Raw genomic sequence first — 11,780 nt, forward strand, 5'->3', positions numbered from 1 at the left:
TTAGATAGAGATGAGGACACACCTATATATTTCACGCCTATCCCAGATAATCAAACAAAGAATGCGGGAAAAATCTGATGCATAAGTTCTGTCAGAATGTTCCAATAATCTTCTTACTGATCATAAAGGATGAATCTTAATCATCATCCAATAATCTTCTTACTGATCATAAAGGATGAATCTTAATCATCATTTTAAATCTCTTTGCATTGAATAAACATGAACGGAAGGGGTTTTTATTCATTATAATATTTAAATTAATATTAAAGTCATACTTCAATATTTTACATTCCTCCTTATAGATTAATATATCTCTTACAAAATGCTCCTCTGCTAATGTCTTCCTGTTTCTTATCGAATGTGTCTCCTTGCTTCAATGTTTCTCTCATTAAGTGTATCTTTATATTTTAAAAGTATGATTTTTCATATGAAAAGTTATAAATAAAATTTACATCCTCTAGAATTAAACACCCCTCTTCGTTCAAGATAATATCATCACATCTTTAATATTTCTTGACTTAAGATTTTAGGGATAACTAAAGGCAAGTTTAAAAAAGAAAAGAATGAACTTGATCAATTTTATTTGCTCATTTCATTTGCATCCGACTCCTAGATCCATCCGACTGCCAATGAGGTAGGGAGCTCACACAACATGAATAAGGATATTTTTTTATTTAAAACACATGTGTTGTCACTCGCGTGGGGGCAACCAAATCAAAATATGGACACATACTCTTTGTAGAAAAAGTTAATGGGACCACCTCTTCAATACGGATAAAGCACAAATAAGATTGAAAGTTTCATAGAAGATATTATCTCCACCGCAGACAAATTTTCCCTTATTTTGCCGTGGAAAGGGTTATTTCTTGCAATTCTGTGTTGTTATTTTGAACAACTTTGAGTATGGGAAGAGGTAATTGGAACATTGATCCCACTCCTTTACTGAGATCTTCCAAGGTTTATTTGTTTTACTATAATCTGTAAATTATTCTCAACTTTGTTGCTTCTATTCGGATGTGCTTTGTCTTGCAACCAGTAGCCATGCTTCAACATATCCTCATCTCAGTTCATTGTTTTGCAGATACATCCCGTATTTGGTAACGGATTTTTAATGCCATCGTTATCCTCTATTCGTAAGTATACACTCAATTTTTTGAGATTTCATGCAAATGAGACGTCACTCTGTCCACTGCCACTTCAAAAGTTTCACCATCAACATCTAATTTTGCATTCATGATGCAAATTTCCTTTAATGGCATTTCAGATTGCTCCATTCGATCAAATATGGCATTTGCATCAGATGCCTCGCAGCAGTGATTACACAAAGGCTTTGGGATGCATCCATGCTACTCTGACATGGAAGAAGAAGCCTGGTCTGCCTGAATTCTTTTCCTCTTTGTCTTCCAGAAAAGACCATCCAGACGAACAACTCCTTTGACTTAGTGAACCAGAGGTTTTGTAATATTCTTAATCTTCTGTTTTGCAACATTTTCACTGTGAGATTGACACCTCTTGTATTTCTTTTGTTTTTTATCCGGTAAAGATATTCCATTTTCCACTGGTTCTTTCACAAGCATGGAGCCCTTACGACTTGACACATCAAACTCCTCCGAGTTCACATTGAGTGTTCTTGTATCCAAATTAACAATTCCTTCAGTTTTACTGAGAGACTGGTGGCTTTTGTATTTCTTCTGTTTTCCACCTGGAGAAAACCTTCCAATCTTCATTGAATCTTTTGCAATCTTAGAGCATTTGTCAACTGAAACAGCATTCTTCTCTAAATGCACATTAGGATCCCCACTCCGACGAATCCAAGATTGGTATTGTGCACTTATGACGAAAACAACCTTCTTAAAAGAATCTGAATATTTTCTTCGTCCTTTTTCTATATTGAGTTATCAACATTTCAATAGCTATAGGGATGATTTTTACCAGTTCTTCAATTCCACTGAAACTCTTTTCTCCCCTGCTGCAACCGTACAAGGAGCACGATCTCAATTTTCCCATACAGCATCTCATCCAAATCCACTTATTCTCAGTCTTTGAAATCAGTCTTCCTTTTTCTCCTCCATCAATGAAAGAACTTGTTTCAGACAGTATCGAAATCTTTGTTCCGGCTTACAGTAAAGCTTGTGCTGGGTAATTGAAAATGCATTCTTTTTCCAGTACTTTCTGTGCCTAAAACATCATCTCTTTCTAAAACATCAACTCTTAGTATTCTTGCTTGTTATTCTTTATTGATAGACTGGATTTTCCATTTGGCATGGTATTTTGGGATTCTAGGGGAGAAAAAGCAGCTGCAAGAATATAGGGGCAAAAAAACAAAAAAAATCCTGGAATTATGAGAAAAAGGAAAAAAACAAGTGATTTTGTTTATCCTATATTGTCAAGGTGAGTCGTTGAGCTCTTAGAAAGTATTATAAAGGAGATTGAAGAGCTCTTTTTTGGCATGCTTGGATATTATATGAAACTTGGAGAAATTGTGGAGATTATTCTGTGAGCTGGGAGGACGAAATCCCTCACTACTATGGATCTTGATGGCGTTGAAAGACACGGTCTTGAGATCATTCTTGAGCGTCCAAGTAAAATCTGAAGATTATGTGTGTTTGCTATTTCTATTCCTATTTCTTGTTACTAAGCAATTTGATTAGGAGAAGCCATTATTAATGAGTAGAGGTTCAGCTTGCTTGGTTCAACTTTCTATGCTATTGTGAAGATACTTCATGGAGATCGATTGGTGTTGAATTATTGTGACTGTTTGCATTCAGCTGTTGCACAAATACCCCGCCATCCATAATAAATCAGACATCGACAGATTTATGCAGTCATCCCACTTATGTAGACATCATAGGAGATTGGAAGGGCATATATCTTGCTGTACAATGTTGGGGAAGCTGCAAACAAGACCAGGGACTAATACCAAACACACCTAACTGTCTATTTTTGACAGATAAGAGTGCTGCGCAGAATTTGGAATGTGAAGACTTTTGGGGTTTTCTGTAGCAATTTTCAGATCATATTATCAACTGGACTAGACATTGGTACACCCAAAACATTGTCATACTGTTAAGAATGAATAAATACATTTGCCACTCATTGCTCAGTATTTGTGCACATCGTTAAGAGTGGCAAAATGTATTTATTCATTCTTAATAGTATGACAGTGTGCACAAAGGCCCTCTATTTATTCATTCTTAACATCAAAGACTGAGCAATAAAAATGGCAGATGTATTCATTCATTCTTAACAGTATGAAAAATACACAGTAAGTATTGGTTGACATCAACCCACTCTTTCTTTTGTTTTTTCTTTTTAAGTCTATTTTTTCCAATTTTGGTTTTTGAAGTCAAATTTTGTTTGTTATGGTGTCTTGTATTGGCTCTTGCCTTTGTGTTGTCTAAGTTGGGGATTTCCAATGGCAATGAAGAAGGATCTTGAATCCCATTTCACCAATTACTCTTTTCCTTGCAAGATTTGAATGTTACTGGCAGTTGTAGAAATTATTAGTTGATTGGAGATTCCTGGCCAAGTTGAGAACTTTGATTAAGGGAATAGGGGAATCGGTTAGGAAGTTCCATGCCTGGCAAGAACCAAATGAAAAATTAACCCAATGTGGCTGTCATTGGTGGTGAGTTTGCAACAGGAAATAAAAACCATGGAAAGGGAGAGAGAGTTATTGATTGGTTTTGTTTGGAGCAGAGTGTAATTTAAGACAAAAGGGAGATCGACTGCTTGTGACAGGAAGAGAATTCGGCAGGGCGTCGAAGAAGTTTGAACTGGTTTTATAATCTCTTGTTATGACTAACATTTTGGTCTGTTAGCTTCTCTATGTTGTTGTATAAGAAGGCTAAGCATTAAATGGATGGATTGTTTGGAGTGACTGATCGTCATCTTTTGTAATTCCTGTCACATTTCTGAACATGATGTTACTAAATTTTTCTGCATTTGTATTTTAACCTCCTGTAGCCTGTGAATCGGTAAGGCTGCCATCACAAGTAAATTAGAGAGCCAAATTTTTAAAAAAAATACTTGAGCAATTTTTGGACCTAAATGCTATAGTTGTTGATTCAAGGTTTGTTGTTTGCAATCTAGGTGTCCTCAAAATATTCCAGAGTTAAAAACAAGTATATGTTAGTAATGTACAATGCCAATAAAATCGACTTTAATCTATCATCTACAACTCTTAATAATTAGCAGTACAGAAAGGAACGTCTAGACAATTAAAAAATTATATAATTAGTTATGTAATATGAATATATATTAAAATTTTACCTGTCTATTGGCAGATCCCTTGAACCTCATGTGGGTGCAAGTGTCAGTTTATTTGATGTGGTTAAATACTAAATAGGAATCTGTCATGTTTGACATGGTAATGAAGCAACAACGCAATTCAATCTACTAGCACCTTTCTGGCTTACTAACAGCTTCACTGCTGCAACAACGCTCCTCAAACAACTTTGGACACTATGGTAACTATGCAATACAGAACAATAGACTTGTCAAAATATGAACAACAAAACAATACAGTACAAAATGAAATAAATATTTCTCACATTCCTAGCCTACCATCAATAAAAAGTTGGTGGATGCTCCTTTCTATACCGGGAAATTCTCATAATTTCAAGCTTGTGCAGAATAATTTAATACTCCATAGAATGGCCAATTGATGCTCTATCTGTCAATCTATTGATGGTATCTGCAGTATAGAAGCACTTTCAATCAGATTTGATTGCTTGAATCTTGTCGGATTAAGTGCAAAATATTTTGTTTGTAGAATAGCTCTAACTAACTAAACATGTAAATTTAATGACTTTTTAAGGGATAAAAAGATGGAAGAAATCTGTAAATTCTTAATTGAATTTAAATGTGACTGTGGTAGGTTATTTATTTAATATTTTTGTCTAATGTAGATGTTTCTGTTGTGGTTTGAAGGAATCAATGACTTGGCATTGTGTTTTGCATTAGTTATGCTGCTATGAGGTGGTTGTTCTAGTTCTTTCTCCATCTTTTGGTTTGATGCATTGGATTATGTCTCTTAGGGTGCAGTTCCATAGAGGTGGGGGGGGGGCTTTCTAAAAAATTTCAGCGGGTATTCTAGAAATTTTTTAGGATTATTTTAAAATGGGAGGTCCCATGAATTTTGTGGAGTTAATCTTAAAAATTTTAAGCCCCATAATTTATGGAAGCATGTGGTCTCATGATTTTTATTTTTATTTTAACATATTCAATTCACTTACTAAATAAATAGATATGCTTAAAAAATTTAGAAATTGGTATATGATTGACAGGTGGCACAAGAAAAGCCTAAGCTGGTTGGGCAATTTCTAGCCCCCCCACCTTTTCCACCTGCTTAAATTTGCACCCAAAAAGGTAGGGGCTTCTATTTTTGAGGAGAAGGTTCCAATTAATCCCATGGCAAACTATTTTTTTGATTCATGGGACTACCCACTCCACAGAAATAGATCCTGCAACCCCCTTATGGGACCAGACCCTTACTATATACACACAAATACCATTTATGCTGAAAACTTGTCTATTAGAATCACCCTATGGGCTACAATTTAGCAGTAATTTATCTATTACGTCATAGTCACTAGCAAAGGAATAGAAGAATATGAAAGGAAAAAACCAAGTTCCCAATTAGAGTTCCACCATAGTTTACTTTATAACAACACTAGACATTGATCCCATTCTATAGAAATGTATCAATATCTTCTTACTAGTTTGAACTTTGAATTGTAAAGGGAAAAATTTAATAAATTTGTATAATGGTGGTGCATGAATTTTCCTTATTAACAATTATTGAATAAATAAAAAGAAAAAAGAAAAAAAATTTAACAGAAAATGTTTTTTTGTTAAAAGTTATTATACTAAAATTTTTCATTATTGCAAAAACCCAATCATTCTTGAATCCAATAATGATACTCTTAAATATATGTAGATAAGATAGAAATTGAAAGCGGTTTTACCCAAACATGTAAAATATAAGTAAAAATAAAATCCCAAAATCTAAAAAAAATTACTTTTTCATCATGACCACCATCAAAACTCTAAAAATTAAAATATTATAAACAACAATCCATGTTAGTTGAGCTCTACATATATTTATTTGAAAATCCTACCAAACATCCTCCTAGAATCAATTCTTTAAGTTTCACTTGATTGGGGAAATAATATACAACTTTTAAATTTTATGCACTAAGAAATTATAAGATCTTTTAAAGTTTAGATATTAGTAGCAGCCAAATCCCAAACTTAATAGTGGACTCTAGCTATGAAGTTTTTAGTGACAATCGTTCATTTAGAGTTATCTTTAACATATGAAAATATATCATATTCTAAGAAGCATATAATAGAACAGATCTATTATTGGTTTGTGCCTAGGCAACTCCAGGTCATGGTACAGTTTTGACTAGAGTTAGGCAATTGGTCTAATCCTCTATGGGTCTGGCTAGGGTAATGCTCATAGCCAACAAATTTGAATGTTATTCAATCTATTTTTTGGACTTCTATAATTTGTGGGGCTTAACCATTTTATTTGATGTTCTGCGTACTAGGCATATGATGCATATTGTCATGTTAGATAATATTGGTTATATGTCAATGTAGTTGTAATATTGATAATATTATGATGATATATGTATGATAATATTGATACATTAAGTTTGTTTTCACTTGGGTAGTTGTGTTCTTGGCAACTAGCAGATCTTTTATATATGTTATATACTACCAATGAAGGTAGGATGGTTTAATCAATTGAATTGTAATCCTTGATTGATTATATCCGGTCTGCTTTGTAATTCATGAGAAAATAAAGATACATTTTACTTCTATATCTAGGACATAGCAATGAACATTTGGTGTTGTTAAAAGAAATCTGACCAACATTGTGAAAAGAGGGAAAAAGTTGGTCAAGACCAAGCGATTGGGCGACCTTTAAGGATTGTAGATCAAAGAGAATGAAGGATAATATTATGACACACAAGAACATAGCGGCCAAAATAGTCCACTCGGGTCTGACACAAGCAAACAAGTAGACAAGAAAGATGGTGACTCTAACAAGTTCAAAATATGGATGGTATAAACTATCAAAGTTTATGGAGAATGGGTCTGAAGATCCCACAAGGCACTAGAAGATGTATGCGACTTTATGGGTAGCAAGTGGTCAAGTTGATAAGGACTATTGGCTTAGAGCATTTCTTATAATGCTAGGGGTTACAACCATTGTTATTTTCACAGAACTAGGTGCTTCATCCACAACCTCTTGGGATGCACTTAGGAGGGCATTCAAGGCCATGTTTAAACTTCTATGAAATGAAAATGAGATTGTGGGAGGATTAATGAACCAACGGGTTGAAGATGTGGTTCATTGGGTGGTTGGTTCCTACATTGTGCAAAAAAAGATGAAAGTAGTGCCTCCATCCTCATACATAAATGCCTACAATCGGGTAATGGACATCAAGAATCAAAACATGACATCCTTCTAAGGAAAGGGAAAGGCAAATGATGACAAAAACACCAAGGATAGACGTGATGAATCGAGAACAATCCTGGCCCTACTACAAGGTATTATAAAAAATGATTAAATAATTGAAGGCCAACAAATGAACCAATAAGAAAGTAATGAACAATGGTGTCTTGAGTGCAAAATTAAGGAGCACACAAAAGGTAATTGTCCTAAAATGATGTTTGGTGAGATTTTTTATGTGATGGATCATTTAATAAAGGTAAGATCATATAATTTAAAGACTAAAAGTACATAAGTACTCCACACGCAAGGAGAGTCCACTTCATCAAAACAAGACAATGTATCACTAAAAGGATACAAAAATCAATAAAGGGGGTAGAATTGTGAAATATAGTAATCACAACTTTAATATTTTCACTCAGCACTAACTAGTGTTGAGTGCCGGTTTTGCTCAGCACCTTAAGGAGCCGAGTGGCAGGAAGGTGCCAAGTGAGCTCGGCACAAAAGAAGTCGAGTGAACTTGGCACATGAAGGGAAACTCGACACCAATGGATGCTGAGTGAGCTCGTTCACCATTGCAGGGTGGAGCTCAGTAGAAGTGGATGCTGAGCTTGCTCGGCAATAACAACTTCTAAGAAAGACAATACCGAGTGGCCAGTCTTATAACGTGAATGTTACCACCATTAAAACCAGAGAGCCAAAGCTTGGAGCTTTCAACAATGAACTTTTTAAATGCAATAAATAGAGGAAGAGCAATTGATTCAAGTATGCTTGCTTGCTTTCTATTCAACTTTGATTAAAAAAATTACAAAATCTGGGAGTATTCGGCTACAACTAGAAAACCCTAAAATAACCTTAAAACTTCAAACTAGTAAAACTTCAAACTTGCAGCTCTAATGGTTGCATACATGAATGCCTGGAGCAATCACTGCTTCAATAGGACGAATCAAACAATAACAAACTTACAAAATAACCAGCAATGAACCACGTGCAACTGGAGGCAGGAAATAAACAAACTTCCTCTTGTCTCTCCAACGAGTGGATCTGCTGATAGCTTACTTTCTTCTTCCTTCTCTACTCTTCTCTGCAACTTCTTAATCTGCTCAACTGGCTAGTCAAATGAATACATATCATTCCTTTTGTCTTACTAGCAAAACGTTTTCCCTCTCATTTTCAGATTTGAAAACTCACCGACCACATTCAATTTTCTATCTGTTGTGCAGGTCGTCAAAGGTGGTAGGTGGACGTTTGGCTCTAGGGGCAAATGACTATATGCCTTTAATATTTCAACACTCCCCCTTTGTCCCGAGCCAAACAAACAAGGATCACTGTTGATCCAAATCAACTACATCAAGCCACTCTCTTAGGTGTGCAAAAGTTCCAATCTCTAATGGCTTGATAAAAATGTCTGCTAGTTGTTGCTTAGACTTACAAAATTCCATCTTGATATCCCCATTCTCCACCAGCTCTCTGATAAAGTGATATTTGATCTCTATGTGTTTGCTTCTACCATGGAAGATTGGATTCTTGGACAATGCAATTGAAGAGATGTCACAATAAATTGTGGTTCCATTCTCTTGTCTTTCATTCAAATCTGTCAAGATCCTCCTTAACCAAATAGCCTGACATGCTGCTGCATTTGTTGCTATGTATTCAGCCTCTACTATAGATTGAGCAACAATAGGTTGCTTCTTGGATGCCTATGAAATTGCACCTGATCCCATATGAAACATGTATCTGGAAGTGCTCTTCCTATCATCTAAACTTCCAGCCCAATCACTATCTGTGTAACCTACCAACTTGAAATCATTTTCTGCAGTATACAAAATTCCAAATCCCTGGGTACCATTCACATACCTTGAGATCATGTTTCCCGCTTGCCAATGGAAATCCTTTGGTGTTTCCATAAATCTGGAAATCAAACTTACTGCATGCATTATGTCTGCTCGAGTTGTAGTCAAATACATCAAATTTCCAACCATGCTCTTGTATAGTGTGGGATTCACACTTTTGCTGCAATCTTCCTTGCTCAACTTCAGACTTACTGCTGTTGGTGTTGGGGCTGCCTTACTGTTCTGCATTTTAAATCTCTCCAAGATCTGTCTTGCATATTTTTCTTGAGAGATGAAAATACCATCATGCATTTGTTTTACTTCTATGCCTAGAAAGTACTTCAAGAGACCTAGGTCTATCATTTCAAACTCATTTTTTATAGCCTCCTTGAACTCACCAATTAGGAAATTATCATTTCTAGTGAAAACTAGATAATCTACATACAAGACAACAATCAACACATTACCATTTGCTACCTTGATGTAAAGTGTGGGCTCACCATCGCTTTTGCTAAAGCTATTGCTCATCAAATATGAGTCAATCCTGCTGTACCATGCCTATGGAGCTTGCTTGAGCCCATAAAGAGCTCTCTTCAATCTATACAGCTTGTGTTCTTCACCTGCAATTTCATAACCAGGTGGCTGCTCCACATAAACTTCTTCCTTCAATACACCATTTAGGAAGGCAGACTTCACATCCATTTGATATACCTTCCATTTGTGCTGGGTTGCAATTGCTATGACAACACACACGGTTTCCATTCTTGCAACTAGGGCATATGTCTCATCATAGTCTCTGCCATATTTCTGCTTGTACCCCTTGACCACTAAACGTTCCTTATGCCTACTATTTTTCCTTCAGCATTACACTTGGTCTTATAAACTCATTTCACTCCAATTATTTGTTTCTTGAGAGGCAATGTAGTTAACTCCTATGTCTCATTTCTTTTAATAGCATCTATTTCCTCATCCATGGCATTACACCATTTCTCTTCATTCACAGCTTCCTCAAAATATATTGGATCACTATGAGAAAATAATGCAAAATTTACACTCTCATCATAATCTTCATCATACCTTTCTTCTTGGTATATCTCCCTTAGACTTTGTCTTTCTTGGCAATAGGGAGGTGAGAGTGGGATCTGAATTTTTAGTATTGCTACTGCTATTGTTTTGGATATTAACTCAGGGCTGTCTTGAAGTGCTTGGAGCTGTTGCTCGACATGTTAAGGGTTGCTTCCCTTTTTGCCTTTGTCTGCAATCTATGTTTGCTGCTCCATCTTCTCGCTGATCACCATTGTCATCTTCTTCCTCTTCAATGGTAGGCACTTTACTTGAAGTGCTTGAGAATTCATCTACTGAGCCATCCCATGACTGATTTTCAAGAAATTCCACATCTCTTGAAATGACCATCTTGTTGTCAATTGGATCATATAGCCTATAGGCCTTTGATTTTGAGTTGTACCCTATGAAGATGCATATACCCTTTGATCATATACCCTATGATCATATAGCCTATAGGCCTTTGATTCTGAGTTGTACCCTATGAAGATGTACTTCACACCTTTATCATCCAACTTTTGCCTTTGTTCCTTAGGCACATTTGCATATGCTACACATCCAAACACTCTCAAGTGTTCAACTGTCCATCTACCCCTTGACCAAGCCTCAAGAGGAATCTTTTCACGAACAAACTTTGTAGGACACCTGTTGATCAAATATTCTACTGTTGCTATAGCCTCTCCCCAATATTCAGTTGGGAGCCCTTTTCCTTTCATTATGCTCCTTGTCATTTGAACAATGGTCTTGTTTTTCCTCTTAGCCACTCCATTTTGTTGTAGAGTATAATTGGCTGTCAACTCTTTTCTTATGCCATTTTTCCTGCAAAAATTTACAAACATATTGGAGGTATACTCCCCTCCTCTATCTGATCTAAGGACCTTAATATAATGACCACATTCCTTTTCAGCTAGGGCTTTGAATTCAACAAATTTGTTAAAAGCTTCAGATTTATTTTTCAAAAAATACACCCATGTCCTACGAATGAAATCATCTATGAATGTCATAAAATAAGTACTCCCCCCGATAGAAGTAGTTTGCATAGGGCCTATCAAATCAGAATGCATTGATTCTAATGGTGCTGTAGCCCTTCTAGAATTTCCAGAATTAAAGGGAAGCCTATGGTGCTTACCCAATATGCAAGCCTCACACTTGTCATATGAATGTACAATGTTTGGCAAACCTTCTACTATTCTTTTCTTGGACAACAAATTTAAACCAGCAAGGCCAAGATGTCCATACCTAAGATGCCAAAGCTTGGAGGGGTCTTCAATCACGCTCCTAAGAGCTAATTGTTGGTGTACTGCTATACATGCATGCTTGGGAGGTGCAACACTAACATGAGAAGAGAAACATGTCTCTATTCTCAACGAGAACATCGGGTTCTTTGTCATTTGGACTGCTACAAGTAATCTATTACT

General features: G+C 35.9%; 1 long non-coding RNA gene across 2 annotated transcripts; it reads left to right on the forward strand.

Moving 5' to 3' along the window:
* Positions 1-570: 570 nt before the first annotated feature.
* LOC149535869 (uncharacterized) lies at positions 571-4,037 on the forward strand. 2 transcript variants are annotated; one of them, XR_016357855.1, is made up of 3 exons: positions 571-913; positions 1,082-1,133; positions 1,265-4,037. It is a non-coding gene; the product is annotated as an uncharacterized LOC149535869 (long non-coding RNA). The 2 variants fall into 2 exon arrangements; XR_016357854.1 differs by having other exon boundaries at positions 1,082-4,037.
* The last annotated feature ends 7,743 nt before the right edge of the window (positions 4,038-11,780 follow it).

The sequence above is a fragment of the Cupressus sempervirens genome, chromosome 10, assembly GCF_028749045.1.
Source record: "Cupressus sempervirens isolate cs-2001-9-10 chromosome 10, ASM2874904v1, whole genome shotgun sequence".
Lineage (NCBI taxonomy): Eukaryota > Viridiplantae > Streptophyta > Pinopsida > Cupressales > Cupressaceae > Cupressus > Cupressus sempervirens.